The sequence below is a fragment of the Erythrolamprus reginae genome, chromosome 2, assembly GCF_031021105.1.
Source record: "Erythrolamprus reginae isolate rEryReg1 chromosome 2, rEryReg1.hap1, whole genome shotgun sequence".
Classification (NCBI taxonomy): domain Eukaryota; kingdom Metazoa; phylum Chordata; class Lepidosauria; order Squamata; family Dipsadidae; genus Erythrolamprus; species Erythrolamprus reginae.
The window spans coordinates 115,409,831-115,430,059 of record NC_091951.1 but is presented as its reverse complement, the minus strand read 5'-3'; the positions used below and the strand labels follow the sequence as shown (position 1 = coordinate 115,430,059).

Below are 20,229 nucleotides of genomic sequence, written 5' to 3'. Positions count from 1 at the left end.
AGCGCCCCCACGGAACGCCTCTTCGAGCATGCGCGCAAGCCGCAGGCGCGGCTGCGTTTCAATGAGTTCTTCTACGCGTTCTTGACTAGAGAATGGAGGGTAAGATTCCAGGGAGTGTATTTTGGGGGGGGTGGCGGGGGCGGGGGGGGCGTTCTGATCACGCTTAGAAAAAGAGACCGTCTTCTTTGAAATAAATTGAATCACAGTTTAGGAATAGAAAGGTAGGCTGTTTCTAATGTCCAGTGATACTTTACTAGACGAGCCCTTCACTCGCAACAGAATACCCTCCACAACTAGACGTACAATCCTAGGTTTAGAAAGCGTGGGACTACGTCGCCTTAAACACGACCTAAGCATAGCCCATAAAATCATCTGCTAAAACGTCCTCCCTGTCAACGACTACTTCAGCTTCAAGCACAACAACACACGAGCGCACAACAGATACAAACTTAAAGTCAATCGCTCCAAACGCGACTACAGTAAATACGACTGTAGTAACTGAGTAGTTAATGCATGGAACTCACTATCTGACTCTGTAGTATCATCACTTAACCCCCAAAACTTTACCCCTAGATTATCCACTGCTGACCTCTCCAGATTCCTAAGAGGTCAATAAGGATATGCATAAATGAACAGTGTGCCTTCTTTCCTCTGTCCTAATGTTTCTCTCTTGCTAGTATCATATCTTTGTTTACTATCAATAGTACTTGACTAGAGAGAGAGATTAGATTAGATTCATTCATTCATTTTTGCAAAAGTTTGAATCAATTTTAGAGGGAGATGTTTTGCCAGGTAGTATATTCTTCTGTGTTGCTCCCATATCTGAACTCAAGAAATATGAATGACTAGTTCCCAGTGATTTTATTTCCATGCTCATTCCATAGATACTAAAGGCAGGAGACATTGTAGCTGAAGCCGCAAAAAGTCTGTAGTTAGCAGACGTGTCAGGTTGAAGAGAAAAACCTCGCAAACCCATTTCCTCAATGAGTAGTCAAAGTAATAGAAATTATATCTAAGACACACAACATTGAAATGGATGGTAGCCAGTGTCCTCCAAATATCAGGTGTGATGCGTTCAGTTGATTAAAAAAAATTGGGTAATTCTTCAGTAGTTTCAAATATTGATGACCCTTCGTAGAAAACCATACTCTCAAAGTCCAGAAGGAGTTGGGCGGCTTATAAATTTAAATAATAAATAAAATAATAAATAAATAAATTATAGCTCCTATAACAGTGGTTCTCAACCTGGGGGTTGGGACCCCTTTGGGGGTCAAATACCATTTCACATGGTATTTTCTCCTAAGACCTTGGGAAAAGACAAATTCCCATGGTGTTAAGAACTAAAGCTTCTATTCTAGAACCTTGGAGTCAAGGATGGGCCCGGCCCAGAACAGGGGAACACCACTCTCGAATCTTGCTGTGGCACCTAGAGCGAGTCATGGCCATCGGGAGTAGCACTGTGCTTCTGAAGGCCACAACTTGCTCGGGGCACCATCACCGCACCGAGAGATGCTTGAAGTGTGGGAGAGCACAGAGCAGGCTGCATGGCCAGAGCTCGGGGCCGCCCGGCCTGCTCCCCACGCCCATCTTCTCGGTGCCCCTTCAGGAGATCGTGCAAGCACGCTCTGCACAAGATAAGGGCTGGGTGGGCCACTCACAGCATGGTGGGTGGTGCGGCAGGTGGTGGTTGGGCCGCTTGCGGCAGCCACCATGAGCGGCATGGCGGGTGAGCGAACGGGCTGCTCGCGGCAGAGCTGCCATTCACAGCAGAGTGGGCAGGCTGCTCATGAATGCCCCCATGAACGGTGCGCAGAGCGGCAAGGTGGGTAAGCGGATGGGCCGTGAGCGGCAGATCTTCCGTGAACGGCACGGTGGAGCGAGCCGCGTCTTTCACCTTATTTTGGCCGGTTTCCAGGCCTTTTTGCTTCTGCGCATGTGCAGAAACAAAAAACCCAGAAATCTTGCATGAGCGCTCCCATGCTCCCGGCCCGTTCCAGTAGCACCAGGAAGGGTGGCCCACCGCTGCTTGGAACATATTTTTACAATCCAACCAATGAGATGTTTACAGTGCAGGGGTCCCTCTGATCTTCCTGCTAATCAGCTTAAAGCTCTGTTGGGAGAATAGGCACTAGACTTATAGTTGGGGGTCACCACAACATGAGGAACTGTATTAAGGGGTCATGGCAATAGAAAGGTTGAGAACCACTGTCCTATAATCATCCTGTAATACCATTTTTGGCATTCCCAGTCACCATGGGGATGAGCATTATGGTTCAGCATTCTGAAGCTTTTGGGAAGAGGTTTAGATCCAAATGTAACCAAAGTAATCAATCTATGGGAATGCAGGTACTCCCCTTTATCTAAACTTGCACTCTGTAATGTTTTTGGTGAATTGTGGGTCAGAAATGGGGGGTGGTAAATAATTTGTTAATTATAAAATGTATATGCTGCCCAACTCCCAGCAACCTGGGATGGTATACAATTGGTAAAACAATTTAAAATAAAGAACAACACAAAAATCATAAAACAGAAGACAAAGGTGGCAAAGAAAAACAGTCAGGGAAACAAGGGAAGGGAGGAGGGAGGGAAGGAAGGAAGGATTAGTCCTTTCTAGAGCCAGGTGTTTAAGGCCCTTCAAAATACCAGTAGGTTGGGAACCATTTGAATTTCATGGAAGAATCTCATTCCACAGAGCAGGTGCTTCTATAGAAAAAGCAAGCTTCCAGCGTTTGGCCTTGTTTAATTGATGAAACTAACTACACTAATTCTTCCAGATTGAACTGCCCAGGCAGAACTTGCATTAACTGGTTTAAACTAATTTATTTTATCCACTGACATATTTCTATTAGAATTACTGAGGCTTTTTGCTGGTGATCCAATTTGTTGTAGTGGTTAAGGCACCAGCTGTGGTAGTAACCTGGAGATGATGAGGTTTAATCCCATTTTAGGCATGAAGCCCGTTGGGAACATTGAGTCACTCTCTCAGCCCAACCCACATTCCAGGATGGTTGTGGGAAAAATACGGTAAAAAGTGAGAATATTGTATGAATTAGTGGCAGATATAAATCTAATACTTTCTAAAAACAAACAAAGTATAAATTTAACCATCTGCATTTGCCCCAATTTACTTTGCTGCACATACTTTTAAGAGATTTCACTTAGAGATTTTATTTACATTCCTTATTTATGATTAGAAAAGCAGCATCCAATCAGGACTATCCTGCAAGGGAGTAGAACCAGTTTTCTCTAACCTCCACCCTAGAGAGGATTAAATAGAATGATAAAAATAGAGTTGGCATGCTGGTAAGGTATGACACTTTTTCTCAACTTACCTCTACATTCATTTATTTATTAATGTTCTAATATTTTATTAGAATTGGTATCAGTATGCCTATTGTGTAATTTTCATCTCTTTGAGCTCAGACTTCTGAGTAGGCGTACATAGGATTCTGCTGTTAATGGTGGAAGATTATTATAAGCAAGGATGCTTTAAAAGCGGTTTTTCAAAAAGTCCTGAAATTAATAAAAAAAAAGAGTTAACTGCTAAATGTTTTATTATTACGGGAAATCTAACAAATGAGAATGACTAAATTACCAACAATATTATAGTAGATGGACTCAATTAATTACTTTAAATACATGGATGAAATATTTAGGATATTGTAGACTTTTAGGCAAATTCTAAATTGCATCTCCAAATTGCTACCTGTCAAATCAAGAAACATAGAATCAGGTTAGTTAATTTATATAATTATAAGAGATAATTTTTGCATAATGCTGAGCAATTAAATATGAGGAAGATTACTCTAATTTTCCCAGAGATACGCATTGGTTATATATCTCCTGTGTTGAAAGAAATATTGACTCTTGTTTCCACTTTTACAAAATAATAGCCCAAATTGTATATTTTGCAAGATAGCAAGGTTGGGAAACCTGGCAATAGGAGATGTATATTTGCTGATGATTTCAAGAGGCATAGTACTAGTATGTTAAGGTGACACAATTCTAAGGAACTCTGGAGACTATGAAAATAAGACTGGGGTTTCTCAGAACCTATGCACGGCCACTTGTCCAAAAAGAGAGGCACCAAGAAATACATGATTCAGAAGAGTCAATACTCTAGGGAAGTTACAAAATTGAGAGAAAAGGTTTTTCTGTGGGTATCACAAGATATAAAAATCCCTCATATATCTAAATTTAACAGTCCCCTGGCAATTTTGAAACAATCCTACAAAAACAAAGTAATTATACTTATTAGGCTTAGTGGAGGAAAAGAGGTGAAAGTCAAATAATATTAATCATCATCATATTAATTCCTGTTTTTTAAAGCAGTGTTTCCCAACCTTTTTTGAGCCGCTGCACATTATTAATATTTTCAAAATCCTGGGGAACATTGAACGGGGGAGTGGGGGGGGCGGCTAAAGAAAAGTTTGGACAAAAAAAAATCTCTCCCTCCCTTTCGCTCTATTTCTCCCTCCCTCATTCTCTTCCTTCCCTTCTTTCTCTCCATCCCTCTTTCTTTCTTTCTTTCTTTCTTCCTCTTTTTTGCTCTCTCTCCCTCCTTCCCTCCCTCTATGTCTTTCTCTCTCCCTTGCTCTCTCTCTCTCTCTCTGTCTCTCTTGCTATCTCTTTCTTGCTTTTTTCTCTCTTTCTTGCTCTCTCTCTCTCTTTCACTGCCTCTTGCTATATGTCTCTTTCTTTCTCTTTGCCTCTCTTGCTATCTCTCTTTCTTGCTTGCTATGTCTCTCTTTCTTTCTCTTTCTCTCTTTCTCTGCCTCTCTTGCTAAGTCTCTCTTTTTCTCTTGCTATGTCTCTCTTTCTCTCTCTCTCTGCCTCTCTTGCTATGTCTCTCTTTCTCTATCTCTTTCTCTATCTCTTTCTCTGCGTCTCTTGCTGTCTCTCTTTCTCGCTCTCTCTGCCTCTCTTATATGTCTCTCTTTCTTTCTTTCTCTCTCTCTCTCAGCTGACTGCAAGCGGGAGCCCTGCAAAAGGGAACCCTTTTCCAAGGGCGCACCCGAAGCCGCGGCCGCCCCCCCCGCGCCTCTAGCCCCCTCGCACCCTTGGCTTACTTTGAATGGGGCAGGGGGAGGGGGAGAGCGCACGCCGGCCCGCGCCCCCGACATTGAAAATCACTTTCGCCAGCCTCCGGAGAACGAGAGAGATCGCCTTCGCCGCCTCTCCTGCAGCCCCCTCGCTGAGAGCCCGGGACAAAAGCGCTTTCGGCGAAGGCAGCGGCGAGTAGCCAGGGGTGCGAGGGGTGTGAGGGGGCTAGAGGCGCAGGGGGCGGCCGCGGCTTCGGGTGCGCCCTTGGAAAAGGGTGTGCGGGGGGCTGTTTTGGGGTGTGCTGGCGCAGGCGTGCGTGGCCCGGCACCCTCCTGCTCCCACCGCCCTCCCTCCGGGCCCCAAAGGACATTGGTTGCCGCCCCCGCCAGGGAAGCTCCAGCTGGGCGGGGCGCTGCTGGTGCCTCCGCCCTGGAGCTCTTGCCACCGCCATCCCCCGACTACTACTTGGTGCCGCTGCTGATGGCGCCCTCCTCCTCTTGCTGCCGGTGCGAAGAATGAAGCTCTCCTTTTTTCCCGCCTTCCTTCTTTGGGGCCCAGCAGGAGAGCGCCAGCAATAGCGGCATCGGAAAGTAGCCGCACCGGCAGTGCCCCGCCCAGCTGCCCTAGGAGTTTGGTGGCACACCTGACCATGTCTCGCGGCACACTGGTTGGGAAACGCTGTTTTAAAGTGTATGTCTGCCAGTGTTAGAAGGCTTCATAACAAATACAGTGGTACCTCTACTTACGAACTTAATTAGTTCCATGGCCAGGTTCTTAAGTAGAAAAGTTTGTAAGAAGCAATTTTTCCCATAGGAATCAATGTAAAAGCAAATAATGTGTGCGATTGGGGAAACCACAGGGAGAGTGGAGGGTGGAGGCCCTGTTTCTTCCCAGGAGATTCCTAGAGAGACCTCACGGAGGCTTCTCTCTGCCTTTTCCGGCCCTGTTTCCTCCCAGGAGATTCCTAGAGAAGCCCCACAGAGGTGAAATTTGAAATCACAATTGGCGGCAAAGTGCTGTGCCGATCCCTACAGCCTGGAACAGGTCTAAAACAGCTTGTTGAGGCAGAAAACACAGTATGTGGAGGCTGAAAATGACCAAAGGGTGGAGGCTGGTGGATGGGCGGGACCACATTATGTGTATAAGATGCACCCAAATTTTCACCCTCTTGGGAGGGGGGGAGTGTGTCTTATACTCCAAAAAATATGGTAGCCTGCAATATTGCATTCTAACCATTGCGCCACCATGGCTCTTGACCTTGCTGCTATCTGAACTTGTTTGTTTACTTGCAGACATTTCATTACCCGACTAAGTAACATCATCAATGTTAGGGGGTATGTGCTTTATTTCCTGTGTACTTTGCCCTGCCATTGTTGGTGAGGCTATGATGATATGGTTTCTCTTTGGTATTTTCAATATTATTTGCAAAGCGACTGTGACTTGAATTTGGAAGGCTAGCTCTAAATCTTCTATAGAGAAAACAACCAAGTGACTTGTGGCTTTTTAAACTAGAGAGCCATAAAACATTTCATGGTTTTGTCTTGAAATAAAAACCGAATTAGGACAGAGGTGAGAGGAAAGTTGTTTCTTTAGCAACAGTCTTTACTAACCATGTGAGCTAGGCTGTCTTTTGTTACCAATGTTATGGGCCTTAGAATTAAAAAAAAGCAGTGATGTTTAGTACAGTATTTACTACAGTATTAGATGCAATTGGAAAAGATGACCCTTAGGTACTCTTCATGTATATATTTGTACAAGAAGCAATTCTTCTTTTTAGGTATGTTTTCACTATGATAAAAGTAACTTTATGTACTTTTCAGTTTTTGATTCTTTTAAAGAGGAAATAAACTTTAAAATGGGGTTTTTGAGTTCACATCTGGCAATGAAACATATTGTACACAAATGATATTGGTTAACTATGTTAATTTCTTGCCTAAACTGGCCACCTGAAAAACTTGTTTTGGGTAGCAAATGAGCTGCAATATTTAAGAGCTGTTTATTCAGGACAATATGGTTTTGCAGTAGGAATTTGCATTATGCTTACCTTCCAAAGTAAGGGAGGGAATGCAATTAGATTAAGTTAAATTATGATGTATACATGACTTTACACATTGACTTTACACATTGCACTAAGGCATAATTTAATTTGTTTATGGCTAGGTATGTTTCACCAACACAACTGTTTATGAAATATGAATTATGGCTAGTGCAGTTATGTATTTATTTACTTTTTACATTTAATTCCTATCACAGCTTTCATTTAGAGCTCAAGGCAGTGTACATAATGTTCTTCCTGTTTTTTCCTCACAGCTTCCTTTTGAGGTAGGCTAAGCTGAAAATGTGGCTTGGCCCAATGTCATTCTGGGAGCTTCGTTCTATGAATCCAGCCCATTATGACTTATTCATCCATTCTACTTAAACCATGGTTTCGCATTTTATATGCAGTTTTATGAGTTAAAAATTTGTGCCAATACGAAATATCATTAACCTGTTTTCCAGATTTAAAATAGCTGGAAAGTTTTCTTTACAGATCTGATAGATCTTGTGATATTTATATCGATTCAGTCATATACAGGATAATGAATTTCTGCAGGATGTGCACCATTACCTTGTATAACCCCTTGTATTAATTATTCACCAATTCAGTTCTGGTCTCATTTTCAATATTATTATTATTATTATTATTTATTGGATTTGTATGCCGCCCCAAGTCTACGAGACCTGGAAGGAAAATGATAACAAAAATTTACAAATATTTACTAAATTATAAAATGAAGGAGAAAATGTTACGGGTAATATGATTAATTGGGCTAAGTATTTCAGATATAAAGTTGGATCAATGGGGAAAAAATTGGAGCAAAAAGTATAAATTAACCAAAGCAGCTTTATATAAGGAAAATCTTTACAAAATGTATTACAGATGGCACTTATCACCAGTGAGATTGGCCAAAATGTATCAAAATATGACCACCAAATGTTGGAAATGCCAACACAAAAATGGATTATACTACCACATGTGGTGGACCTGTCCAAGAATCAAAAAATGTTGGAAAAAGATACACATCTGGCTCGAAGAAATAACAGAACAAAACAATAATATGAAAAGTACCAAAAAAACCAATTTAATTGCCAGTCTTCTGATCTTCACAACAATTGTCATCTCTGATTTGTGGAGACATCTTTAGTTGGCCATGACACATACCAGAAGGCACTTATTCTGTTTGATTACTGATTACATGTTTGGCACCACTTATATTGTTTTTAATTGAATTATGTGAAACCACCAAATAATATTACATACTGTATTTAATGTGCAACAATGCATATTACCAGAAAATTATGGTATGGCAGGTGATATACTAATTTTAAATACATTCCATTGTTGGATTAGAATCCAGATTAGACGGTGAATGCTGCCTTATCTATGAGTTTTGTAAAAATAGTTATATAATGCCATTCAAAGACTGGATTGCCACCCCATACCAGGTCCTAATGTTATTTTGAGAACTCTCATCATGAAAAGTTGTGGATTTGTTACCAGTGCAGTATGTTAGCCCAGCCAATTGTGGCATATTTAATACTGTATATCACAATTTGAGAAAATAGTAAGATGTATATGAGCTCTACTAATAAATTTTCTCTCCATCCTCTCTCTCATGTCTCTCTTCCATACCCTCTATAACAGGGGTGGGCAATTAATTATTCCATGGGGCCGCATGAGAAATTGAGATGGTTTTAGAGAGCTGGATTAATATAATTAACTCATTTCTACCCAATACTGTATATTATTGGGTAGAACTGAGTTAATTATATTATAATTATAAATTATATTATATATATAATTATATATTATAATTATATTATAATTATAAATTAATTGCCCACTCCTTCCTTCCTTCCTCCCTCCATTTCTCCCTCCCTCCTTCCTTCCTTCCTTCCTTCCTTCTTTCCTTCCTTCCTTCTCCAGATGCAGAGAAGCTTCTGTCTCTCTGATTTTCTCTGCCTTTTATTTCTGCTTTTGGGCAGTTCTTTACTTCTCTTTCAAAATATTCCTTTCAGGTGCCTGTCTTCAACTGACCTACATTGTCAGTTGAGAAAATATAGTGGAGGCTTTGCCTGAAAGTGGCTTTGGATTCCTTTTCTTCCTCCTCCCCCCCTTTTTTCCCTTGAGAGGTGGGGGGGGGGGGTTTGCTTTAAATTTCTTGGAAAGGCCAATGAAACCAATGAACAATTTAAAAATGAGCATTTATTGGACTTTTGCAAAAGGGCATGGAAAGATATTTCTCCTTCCTTCCTCTCTCCATTTCTCCTTCCTTCCTTCCTTCATTTCTCCTTCCTACCTCCGTGGGTCGGTCACAGACAGTGGGTGGGCCGCATCCGCCCCCCGGGCTGCATTTTGCCCAGGTCTGCTCTATAAAAAGGTAGCATGTGGGTTCAGAATACATGTCTTTCTCTGTAAAATGGCTTTGTGCTAATCCTGTCTAAAAGTAACTCCTTCAGCAGCGGTTCACAGATATAATTATTTCATATAGCACTGTATTGTTCAATATTTAGATACATGAAATTAGGCTTAGTGAATTAAGAACAAGAATGTATTTGTTTTTACAATGTATCTAATTAAATAATATATAACAAGGGAACAAATTGAATTTGCTCTTTGATGGAATGCAAATACTGTACCTATTACTGTATATCTAAATACAGTACTGTATATACATTCTGGGGGGAAATTGCCACCTGGTTAATTTTATGTTAATGTTCATAGTCATTTGATTATGTTAGTTAATGTAATTTTAAATTCCATTGTTATTTGTTTATTTGTTGGGAGAATAAGTGTCTATGTAGATGTGGAGAAAAAAATAGAGAGCATTTTGAAGGCAATTGCTCTTCCACAAATTCCATACTGTCAATACTGAATCCATACCATTAATTTAAACTATAACAATTTGGGAAAAATAAGAGTAAGGAAAGAACTCCTGCTTTCTCAGCTGTAAATCATTTTAATATACTTATTATCTACTGAACTAGTTCTTTTTCATTCCTTGATAATGCCACTTCTGGAAAGAACTTATAATATTTAAAGCAGTTAATTCCAGCCCTCAGTTCACATGCAGCCCTGAACAGCTACTAATTTGGCCCAAGATTGTAAACTTTTAACACAATTATGTGATGACATATGTTCTATGGGGCACAATTTATTTTATTTTATTTATTTATTTATTCATTTGTCCAATACACAAATACATATGAAGAAAAATAGACATGTAGTAATATATATAAGGGTAAAAGTGAACTTAGAGGAGAGGATATATGAAAGAAAGAAAATATATATAATAAGTGAGAGAAAGGAAAGACAATTGGACAGGGGACGAAATAGTTCCTCTTCACTCAGTACAATCCAGGCAAGCCAAAAGATTGGACATCCATGATTCAAAGTGCTACATAGCAATATTTTATTATTATTTGCAGTTGTTTAGTTTAGCACTCTGGGATAGCTACACTCTCTGAAAGATACTTTCTAAATATTGTAATAAATACTTGAATTTGTAAAGGAAGTGCCTTTTTTCTAAATAGATGAAACTAATTATAAAGATAGACAACTTTCATGTGTCTCATTTACTGTTGCTATGCATGGATCAGATAGAAATATAACTTTAATCGGTATTATATCAGGTTTTTATCAGACCATAAAGGCAGGGCATATTAAAACTTCCTGTTTTCTGCCAGCAAAAGGTGAACTGGTCTGAAGTACATGCTGTAGTACAATTTTACAATTTTGCTTACTAGTTGGATCAGCATAAATATTTGGCTGACTCTTTTCTATCTGATAATATGTGCTTGCATGATTTTAAAAAGGAGTGGAGAAAAATATAAAACATGAATGACGGTGATATGAATTAAGAGGGTATCATTAATGTCCTTTATTTTTTTGTCTTTCAATTTAACTACAAGTTGAATTGTTTTTTTTTCTGCAGTGGAACTAGTGAAATTTTCAAACAAACTGAAACCTTGTCACTTTTTTTTTTACTAAAACTGCACCTGCTATGACAATTTTCAAAGATGTCAACTTCTCCCATACATCCCAGTTGCTCTTGTGCCCTGGGGGAATAGCACCAGATTAAAATATAAATCCTCTAATTTGCCAACAAATACTTGGCAGCATTTACAGCTTGGTGAAAATCAAGCATTGGGAATCCTATTAAATTTTATGCTGCTGTTTGGAACCTGACATCTGCTCACATTTACTCCTGGGAATTGATGATATGTTCATTGAGTTGCCATATTCCAGTACACAGCAGTTGTCATGGGCTCTCAAATCCCCAGTGGTTAATTTCTTTAAAAAGGAAATGCCAGAAGTTAGCTTTGGGGGTGAAATTTTCTGATTAGGAAGCCCTTCCTTTACTCTCTTATGTATGCTGCAGATTTTCTCTGTTTTGTCAATGGTGTGTAGGAAATACACTATAAGCCTGCCTAGGGCACTTTTGTCTGTTCTTAAATCATCTTTTCCCTAAGTTAAACCTTGGCATAGAAAATAGATACGAAGACTGAATCCTGAAAAGCTCTGGTATAAAACTATAGTACATAAAATAAAGTGAATGTAGCAAAGTGCTTTGATGATCTGTGTTGAACGTCTTCTGGCTTCCTCCATTCCCTGAATGACATACTACAGTATATAACCCGAGGCATAGTTTTCTGTTTCTTCATAATTCGTTCACAAAAGCCAATAAAACAAGGAACAGATCATGAGGATAAACAAGGAGTTGCCATGGAGATAATATGCTACCATTTTATGTTGCAGCCGAAATTGCATATATTTGGCATGCCACACATGGCTCCAGTAGGCATAAAATTCTATACAATTTCTGCATCCCTCTGAGACGCTTCCTGAGGCAGCCTACCTGCTCTTTCTTCCCATTCAGAAAGGACTGGCAATTTGTTTTGGTTGAGAAATACAAGGACAGCAAGCCAAGCCTGCCAAAACTCACTCTTTTATGTATCTGTTCATCATGCAGGGCTCTTGCCCCCTTTGGCATCCGGCCCTTCTATCAGCCAGTTCTGGGCCACTCACTCCCACTTCTGCAGTTTTAAATGGAAAAGGAATGAATATGCAATGCCTTATGCAAAACCAGCCTGGAAGTCTTTGGAGGCTTACCCAAGAGGTCAGAACTTCCTGTCCTTAGTTATGTAACTCTTCGGTTGTGCACAAAGCTTAAGAACCAGCGGATACATGTGCTGGGTTAGGAAATGCTGCATTTCAACAAAAGAAATTACTTGAGAAGTCCAGATTTATGAAGGAAGGAGCTATTACCTACTTAGCAAATTCAATCCACGTACACTTTGGATAAGTGCAAGTAACTTCCTAAGCATAGGAGGCGAAGGTTTGTTCAGAAGCCTCTTCATTTCCCCCATCTGGGATGCAACCTTCCTTCCTTCCTTCCTTCCTTTCCTTTCCTTTCTTTTCTTTTCTTTCCTTCCTTCCTTCCTTCCTTTCCTTCTTTCCTTCCTTTCTTCCTTCCTTCCTTCATTTCATTTACTTTCTTTCCTTCCTTCCTTCCCCCCCTCCCTCCCTCCCTTTCCTCACCACCTTTTCTGGGGAAGAGGGAAGACAGCACTCCTGAACAATTAAAAAAATACACACATACCCATGGGGGGGGTGTTAGCGCACTGGACTTGAACTCGGTGGTTTAGAGTAGTATTTCTCAACATCAACAACTTTAACATCTGTAGACTTAAAACTGCTAGAATTCTTTGGTGCCCGTGATGGCACTTGGTGTGACCTGTCAGTTTACCATCTTGCCTTACAATCTGAATAAGTAAATACTTGTGATAAAATGTTGCAGCGAGCAATGTGTGAGAGAAAAAAAGCTTATCTGAAGAACATATTTCCTACACATATGAAGGAATATCTACATAAATATACTCCAAGAGATGTAATAAAGAATCTTTTATCTGCTTCAGAGGTGGATTCCTCCTGGTTCTGACCAGTTCAGCCGAACAGGTAGGCAGGGCCGCCGATAGGGCGGTACTACTGGGAGTGGTGTACCGGGCCTGGCCATGAGGGGCCCCCGGTTTTGCCCGCCGTCGCACATGCGCAGTACCGGCCCTCTCTTGCCGGCTGCCTGCCTCACCAACGAAAAAGGCGGGCCCTCTGGCCCTCGCAAGGCAGGACTCGAAGCCCCGACGGAGCCTTTGGCAGCGCGGTCCTCCAGTCCCAGAATAAAGCATGCGGCGAAGGTAGGAGTCCCTTCGGGGTGGCGGTTGCGCTTGTGTTAAATTTTGTTTCTTTCCTAAGCAGCCTTCTGTGTAAAAAAAATCCATTTGGGAACGAGTCGTTCCCAAATGGATTTTTTTACACAGAAGGCTGCTCGTTGGTGAGGCAGGCAGCCGGCAAGAGAGGGCCGGTACTGCGCATGTGCGACGTTTAATTTATGCATGGTATGTCTGTGTGTGTGTCTGTTAGCATATGGGGTTTTTAAATATTTAAATATTTTAAATTTGTCTGATTGCTTATGATTTGTTTTTACATGTTGTGAGCCGCCCCGAGTCTTCGGAGAGGGGCGGCATACAAATCTAAGTAATAAAATAAAATAATAAAAAAAATTTAACACAAGCGCAAGTTGTAGGCTTCGCACGCGTGCGCCAGCGTCCCCCAAAAGGCCCCCCGCGCACCCTTTTCCAAGGGCGCGCACGAAGCCGCGGCCCCCCCACGCCTCTAGCCCCCTCGCGTCCCGTGGCTACTTGCCGCTGCCCTCGCCCGCCCGTCCGCTCCGCCTCTTCCCTGCAGGCATTCTCACAGCGGGGGCCACCGCGCTCTCTCCATCTCCCTGCTAGCCTGCCCGGAGCATTCAAAGTAAGAGCGAAGGTTTTTCTTACTTTGAATTTTCCGGGTTGGGCTGGCAGCAGCGGGGTGGAGAGAGCGCGCGTCAGCCCACGCGCCCGACATTCCAGGCGCCATCCCCTGACCCCGGTTTCCTGGATTCCTGGTGGCGGCGACCGAGCCCTGACCAGCGGGCTCCCGACCGAGCCCTGCCGTGGGAACGAAGCGAGTGGAGCGCTCCCCGCCCGGCTGCGGCTCTTGTAACTCGGCCCGGGATGGGTGTGACTCTACGGGTTGCCCTCGTCGGGGAAAGGGAGGGGAGGGGAAGAGAGGGCCAGGAGGACACAGAAGGGAAGGAAGGAAAAATAGGGAGGGAAGGAAGGGAAAGACGGAGGGGGAGGAAGGGGAAGAGGGAGGAGAAGGAAACAGGAAGAAGAGATAGGTTGGTTGGAATGAAGGAAGAAGGAGAAAGGGGAAGGGAAGGAAGGAAAGGAAAAGAGGGAGGGGAAAAGGAAGGAAGGAGAGATAGGTTGATTGTAATTGAAAATTACAATTGAAAGTAATTGAAAATTACTTTCGCCAGCCTCCGGAGAACGAGAGAGTGAGAGCGATGACAGAACAAGATAGAGAGAAAGTGAGAGAGAGAGAGAGAAATAGGGGGAGAGAAAGAGATATCAAGAGAAAGAGAACAAGAGAGAGAAAGAGTGAGAGAGAAAGCAAGAGAGAGAGAGAAAGAAAACAAGAGAGGGAAAGTGAGAAAAAGAGAGAGAGAAAGAGGGGGAGAGATAGAGAAAGAGAAAGAAAAGAGAGAGAGATCAGAGAGGAAGAGTGAGAGAGGAAGAAAGCAAGATAGAGAAAGAGAGAGAGAGAGAAAGTAAGAGATGAAAGAGGAAGGAAGAGAGAGAGGAAGAAAGCAAGATAGAGAAAGAGAGAAAGAAAGAGAGGGGAAGAAAGCAAGATAGAGAAAGAGAGAGAAATGAGAGGAAGGAAGAGAGTGAGAGAGAGGAAGAAAGCAAGATAGAGAAAGAGAGACAAAGAAGGAAAGAAAGAAAGAGATGAGAGAGGAAGGAAGAGAGGAAGAAAGAAAGATAGAGAAAGAAAGAGATGAGAGGGAGGGAGGGAGGGAGAGAAAGAAAGAAAGCAAGAGAGAAAGAGATGAGAGAGGAAGGAAGAGAGTGAAAGAGAGGAAGAAAGAGAGAGAGAGAAATGATAGAAAAAAGGGGAGAAAAGAGAAATGAGAAAATGATTGAGGCAGGGAATGACAGAAAAGAGAGAGAAACAGAGAGAGAAGTGATTCTTGATTTAAAGCATATGGTAAAAGCACTTAAATAATAACAGAGAAAAAAACCCAGCCCTCACCTGGTTTTATTAATAGTTTTGCTGGTTGTTTTAGTTTTAATAGTAATGGATTTTGGTTTTTTAAAATTATTATTGACAAAATTGAACGGGTCCAAAGACGGGCTACAAGAATGGTGGAAGGTCTTAAGCATAAAACGTATCAGGAAAGACTTCATGAACACAATCTGTATAGTCTGGAGGACAGAAGGAAAAGGGGGAACATGATCGAAACATTTAAATATGTTAAAGGGTTAAATAAGGTCCAGGAGGGAAGTGTTTTTAATAGGAAAGTGAACACAAGGACAAGGGGACACAATCTGAGGTTAGTTGGAGGAAAGATCAAAAGCAACATGAGAAAATATTATTTTCCTGAAAGAGTAGTAGATCCTTGGAACAAACTTCCAGCAGATGTGGTTGGTAAATCCACAGTATCTGAATTTAAACATGCCTGGGATAAACATATCCATCCTAAGATAAAATACAGGAAATAGTATAAGGGCAGACTAGATGGACCATGAGGTCTTTTTCTGCCATCAGTCTTCTATGTTTCTATGTTTCTATTAATTTCTTTTAATAAAAAAGAAGGGATTTATTTATTTATTTATTTTTTATTTCTATGCCGCCCAGTCCCAAGTTTTTCCTTATTTCCAGATTGCATTTCTTCTTGGTGAGGTTCCGCCCATTGCTTCTTGTACTACCTTCAGGTGGCATGGAGAATAAATAGATGCCATCTGTTCTGTGGCAGCCCTTTAAGGATTGGGAAACTACTATTATATTCCCCCTCAGTTTTTTATTTATTGAGTTAAACATACTCATTCTCTTAGCCCTTGTTCATAGGATTTAGCCTCTAGGCCAGGGGTGTCAAACTCAATTTCATTGAGGGCCACATCAGGGCTGTGTTTGACCTCAGAGGGCCGGGGGAGGGCTTGCCCAGGGTGTGTGGCCATGGTGGGCATGGCACCGGATTTGGGGGGCAGTAGTTTTAAAATGGCCGGGGGGGGGGGCAGACACTTAGGCTGTATGGGGCCCCAAAATTCCTGATGGTGGCCCTGCAGGTAGGGACCCACTGGTGATGTCATGGAACCAGTTAGGTCAGTGCCAGTCCTTGGGCGTCACCATATCTTTTTTAAAAATGGAATTTTTTTAAAAAAAATTAATTCATTTTTTTTCTTCTGCACATTCACAGAACCTGAGTTTCCGGCATTGTGCATGTGGTCGCCATCTTGTTTTGAGAGTATTTTTTTTTTGAATTTTTTCTGTTTTTTCCTTCTGTACATGTGGAGAAACCGGATGTTCAGCACTGTACGTGCATTCACTATCTTGTTTTCAGGTTGCTGGTGATTTTTTATTTTTAAAAAAAAATTTTTTGCCACTTTGCAAGACAAAACCACGTGATGCGGGAGGAAATAAATCGGCAGCGAGGTAAGTTAGAATCCACCCCAGTCTGCTTCCCCTAATATTAATACCTACATTGTCTTGAAAATTAGTGCTATCATCATTGATTTGTAATCAGCAGTTACAAGTTGGTACTTCTGTCAACTCTACATCCTAGAGTAATTTACTTCAGAGTAAAAGTGAAGATAAATAGCAAATTACACATCAGCCATCATATAACTGCTAATTAATTTTTTGATTTGCTATTTATTTATTTATCTTTATAAATTGTGTCTGAACACACTTAAAAATACTACCCACTAGCCACTTAAAAATGCCACCCACTAGCCACTGAACCAGCAAAAATCTACTGCCCTGACAGGTGAATGTTGTCCTAATAAGTGAATTTTATGCCTCACCAACAAGGCCAGCAAGGGGTTTGCTCTTGATACTGTAGTGTTAATGTACAGCAACTTAAGCAAAGCCATCGGTTTATCCCCCTCTTTAATTTCCCCTCCCAATGAGCATCATCTGCTGTGGGAAATATAACCAATGTTTTTTCAATATGTGTGGTGGGATGGGCATGGACAGGTACCTTGAATGGTAAATTTGGTAAAATCGCACTGTATGTCAAGTTGCCTAACAGGTTGCAGGTTTTACATAGGGGCATCAAAAGAAGCAGGATGGTGTTCCTCCAATGTATTGGAAGTTCTCCTCATATTGCCCCACATGCTACTCCTATGTGCTTGTAACCTGCCCTTCAGGCTGAGTTGCAAAGAAAGGACCAGGGTGAAAGGAAAGGTAGAAATAAGTAATCAGCAAGCTTTGTCAATGAACACTGCAAAGGAATGGCGATACTGCCAGTGAATGGCCATGACTAACACCACCCAGAAGTAGCTTATTGGTAGGCACAATGGTACTGTCCCTCCTCATCCCACCTATAAAAGATTCAGTTATTGGCAGATAACCTGTATTGGCCACCTGTTAAGCAACCCATTTATGACAGAACCAGCAACAAACACAGCTGACAGGATCTGATTTTCTTTCTCAGCGTAAATTGTCTTCTCTGTAACACAGAATTAAAAGTCAAAAAGAGGGCCGTGAAAATATTTATTGACCCCTTGCATCCTGGACATAAATTGTTTCAAGTCCTACCCTCAAATGACACTATAGAGCACTGCACACCAAGACAACTGGGCACAATAATAGTTTTTCCCCAAACGCCATCACTCTCCTAAACAAATAATTCCCTCACCACTGTCAAACTGTTCGCTAAGGCTGCATTACTATTACTATTAGTCTTCTCATCATCCCTATCACCCATCTCCTCCCATTTATGACTGAATGACTAACTTCTTGTTTGTATTCTTACGATTTATATTACAGTAGTCCCTCACCTATCGCGGGAGTTACGTTCCAGACCTGGCCGCAATAGGTGAAATCCGTGATGGGGAATTTATCCTCCTTCCCACCAGCTCCGGATGCCTGGAGGCGAGCAACGGCCGGCTAACCTTTCCTCCCACTACTACTTACTCTGTTCTTTGCAGCAGTTCGGCCAAATGTTGTCTTTTTTGCCTTGCCCCGGCTGTAAAGTCCCTGGTGAGCTGCCCCGGCTGTTTCTTTTTTTCTCTCTCTCTCTTCCGCCCTCGAGCACTTCCTCTTCCACCCTCGAGCCCAGTCTGGAAATCCCCGCCGCGTCGCGTTCCTTTCTTTTTTTTCCTTTCGGCACTGGCGAGGGGGATTGAACAAGGGGACGGGCCTCCGCCGGAGCTCAGTCCCCGCCCCACTCATCATTTGGGAGTCCCGTTGGAATTATTCTAGCGCTCGTTTGTGTGGTGAAATGATTCAAATGAAGCTGACTTCAAAACCCGCGATGAAGTGAAGCCGCGGCAGGTGAAGCGCGATACAGCGATGGACTACTGTACTGTTGTTTCCTGATTGCTTATTTGTACCCTATGACAATCATTAAGTGTTGTACCTCATGATTCTTGACAAATGTATATTTTATGTATACTGAGAGCATATACACTAAAGACAAATTCCTTGCACATCCAATCACACTTGGCCAATAAAGAATTCTATTCTATCTATTCTATTCAATAGTCTTTTGTTTTCCTAACACACTTCTAGCACTCTTCTAAGTGCTAACCCAGATTTATAAAAGAGGTAGTGGGAGGAAAATTATAACAGATTCTCCAGTGGAAAAATTGGAGTGCCTAGCATTAGTGCCTGGGGGAAAATCCCACCTCAAGAGAGTGAGATCCCAAAATAAGAAAACTCAAATGCAATCCATTGATCAATTTGTAAGCCTATCAAATTAGAAACCAAATAAAAGCAGCGGAAAGCATAGGAAAACCACACTGAGTATTGTGCCCAGTCACAAGAAAGAAATTGTCACTGAAATAAGTCTTTAAAAAAGAAGGGGGCTGGTTCCATATTGTCTTAGTTCTGCCTTTTTTCTGGCATTGAAGATGGAGTATTTCTTCTTGGATTGGTTACAAGCCATGGAAACAGTATCCTAATAACCAGAAATTTGGGATTGGAAGACAGGAAATCATTATCTATTGACTAGTTTCAGATAGCTGTGAATTAAAATATGGATTTTATGTCACAGAAAATAAGAAAATAGAAAATAGAGTAACAGTAGACCAACAATCAAGAAGTTAACAATACTATCAAGGAGCCACTAATTCAGACAAATAGGCTAACGGTAAATAACAGCCTAACAAGGAACCACCAAGACCACTCCCACCACTGCTGACAGGGCAAATCACTAGTATATAAACTGAGAACAAACTCTATTCTCTTATAACACTGATGATGTTATTTAGTTTGGTTATGAGATGTCTGTGAGAAAACAACCAAGCTGAAAGAACACCAAGGACCCCACAGTTCAATCCTGAGCTACAAGTATTCTCTTTTATTAGTATTACAGAAAATATTTTTCTTGATGCTTTATTAGTTTTTGCCTGTATTCTCTGATTCTGTGACAGCTTTCCTGGCTGGAAAAGCAAATGGCTGGGAAAACTCTTCAGAATCACTGTTACTTTTGGTGAAGGTGCAGAGTCTGAGTTCTAATCCCACCTTTGGCATGAAAACTGGGTTATTTGACATGCCACTCATTCTCTTTCAGCAAAGCCCAATCATCTCACAGAGGAGGAGGAAGAAGCATTAAGTAACTCTGCTATCTTGAGTTATTTATAGAAATAACAAAGGCAGAATAAACATCTCATACCAAAATAACATAAAATAAATAAGTAGTACGGTACTTTTTTCCTCATCTGGCTAAATAGCTGATGAGAACATTTAGCCCCTTTTTTCCTCCTGAATCATACAATGCAGAGTAGGACTTTTATCTGGAATAACATGAATAATGATAATGTCCTGAATTGACGGTTAGAGGAGAATAGGAGACTCCACGAAGGATTATAAGGAAAGGCTGAAAGCAGCCTTTGTGAACCCGTTTAAATTCACCCCCTTGAACTAATGTTCAGATCTTAGGGAACCACTGAATAAAAATTGCAAAAATATGAACATTTTGCAATACAATTCATTTCTAATTGACACATCAATGTTTTACGATGTTTACAATAACAGAAAAACAGCAAGCTGACAATTTAGTCAGGACCCATAAACTTTACCATCACCAAGGACGC

The 20,229-nt window shown here is 41.5% G+C and overlaps 1 protein-coding gene and 1 long non-coding RNA gene across 2 annotated transcripts in view; one reads left to right on the top strand and one right to left on the bottom strand.

Moving 5' to 3' along the window:
* PPP2CA (protein phosphatase 2 catalytic subunit alpha) overlaps window positions 1-20,229 on the bottom strand; it is an 89,375-nt gene that overhangs the window by 25,521 nt on the left and 43,625 nt on the right. The gene's annotated exons all lie outside the window — the stretch shown is intronic.
* Window positions 9-18,661, top strand: LOC139160864 (uncharacterized). Its single transcript, XR_011558025.1, has 3 exons — window positions 9-99; window positions 16,386-16,621; window positions 17,960-18,661. It is a non-coding gene; the product is annotated as an uncharacterized lncRNA (long non-coding RNA).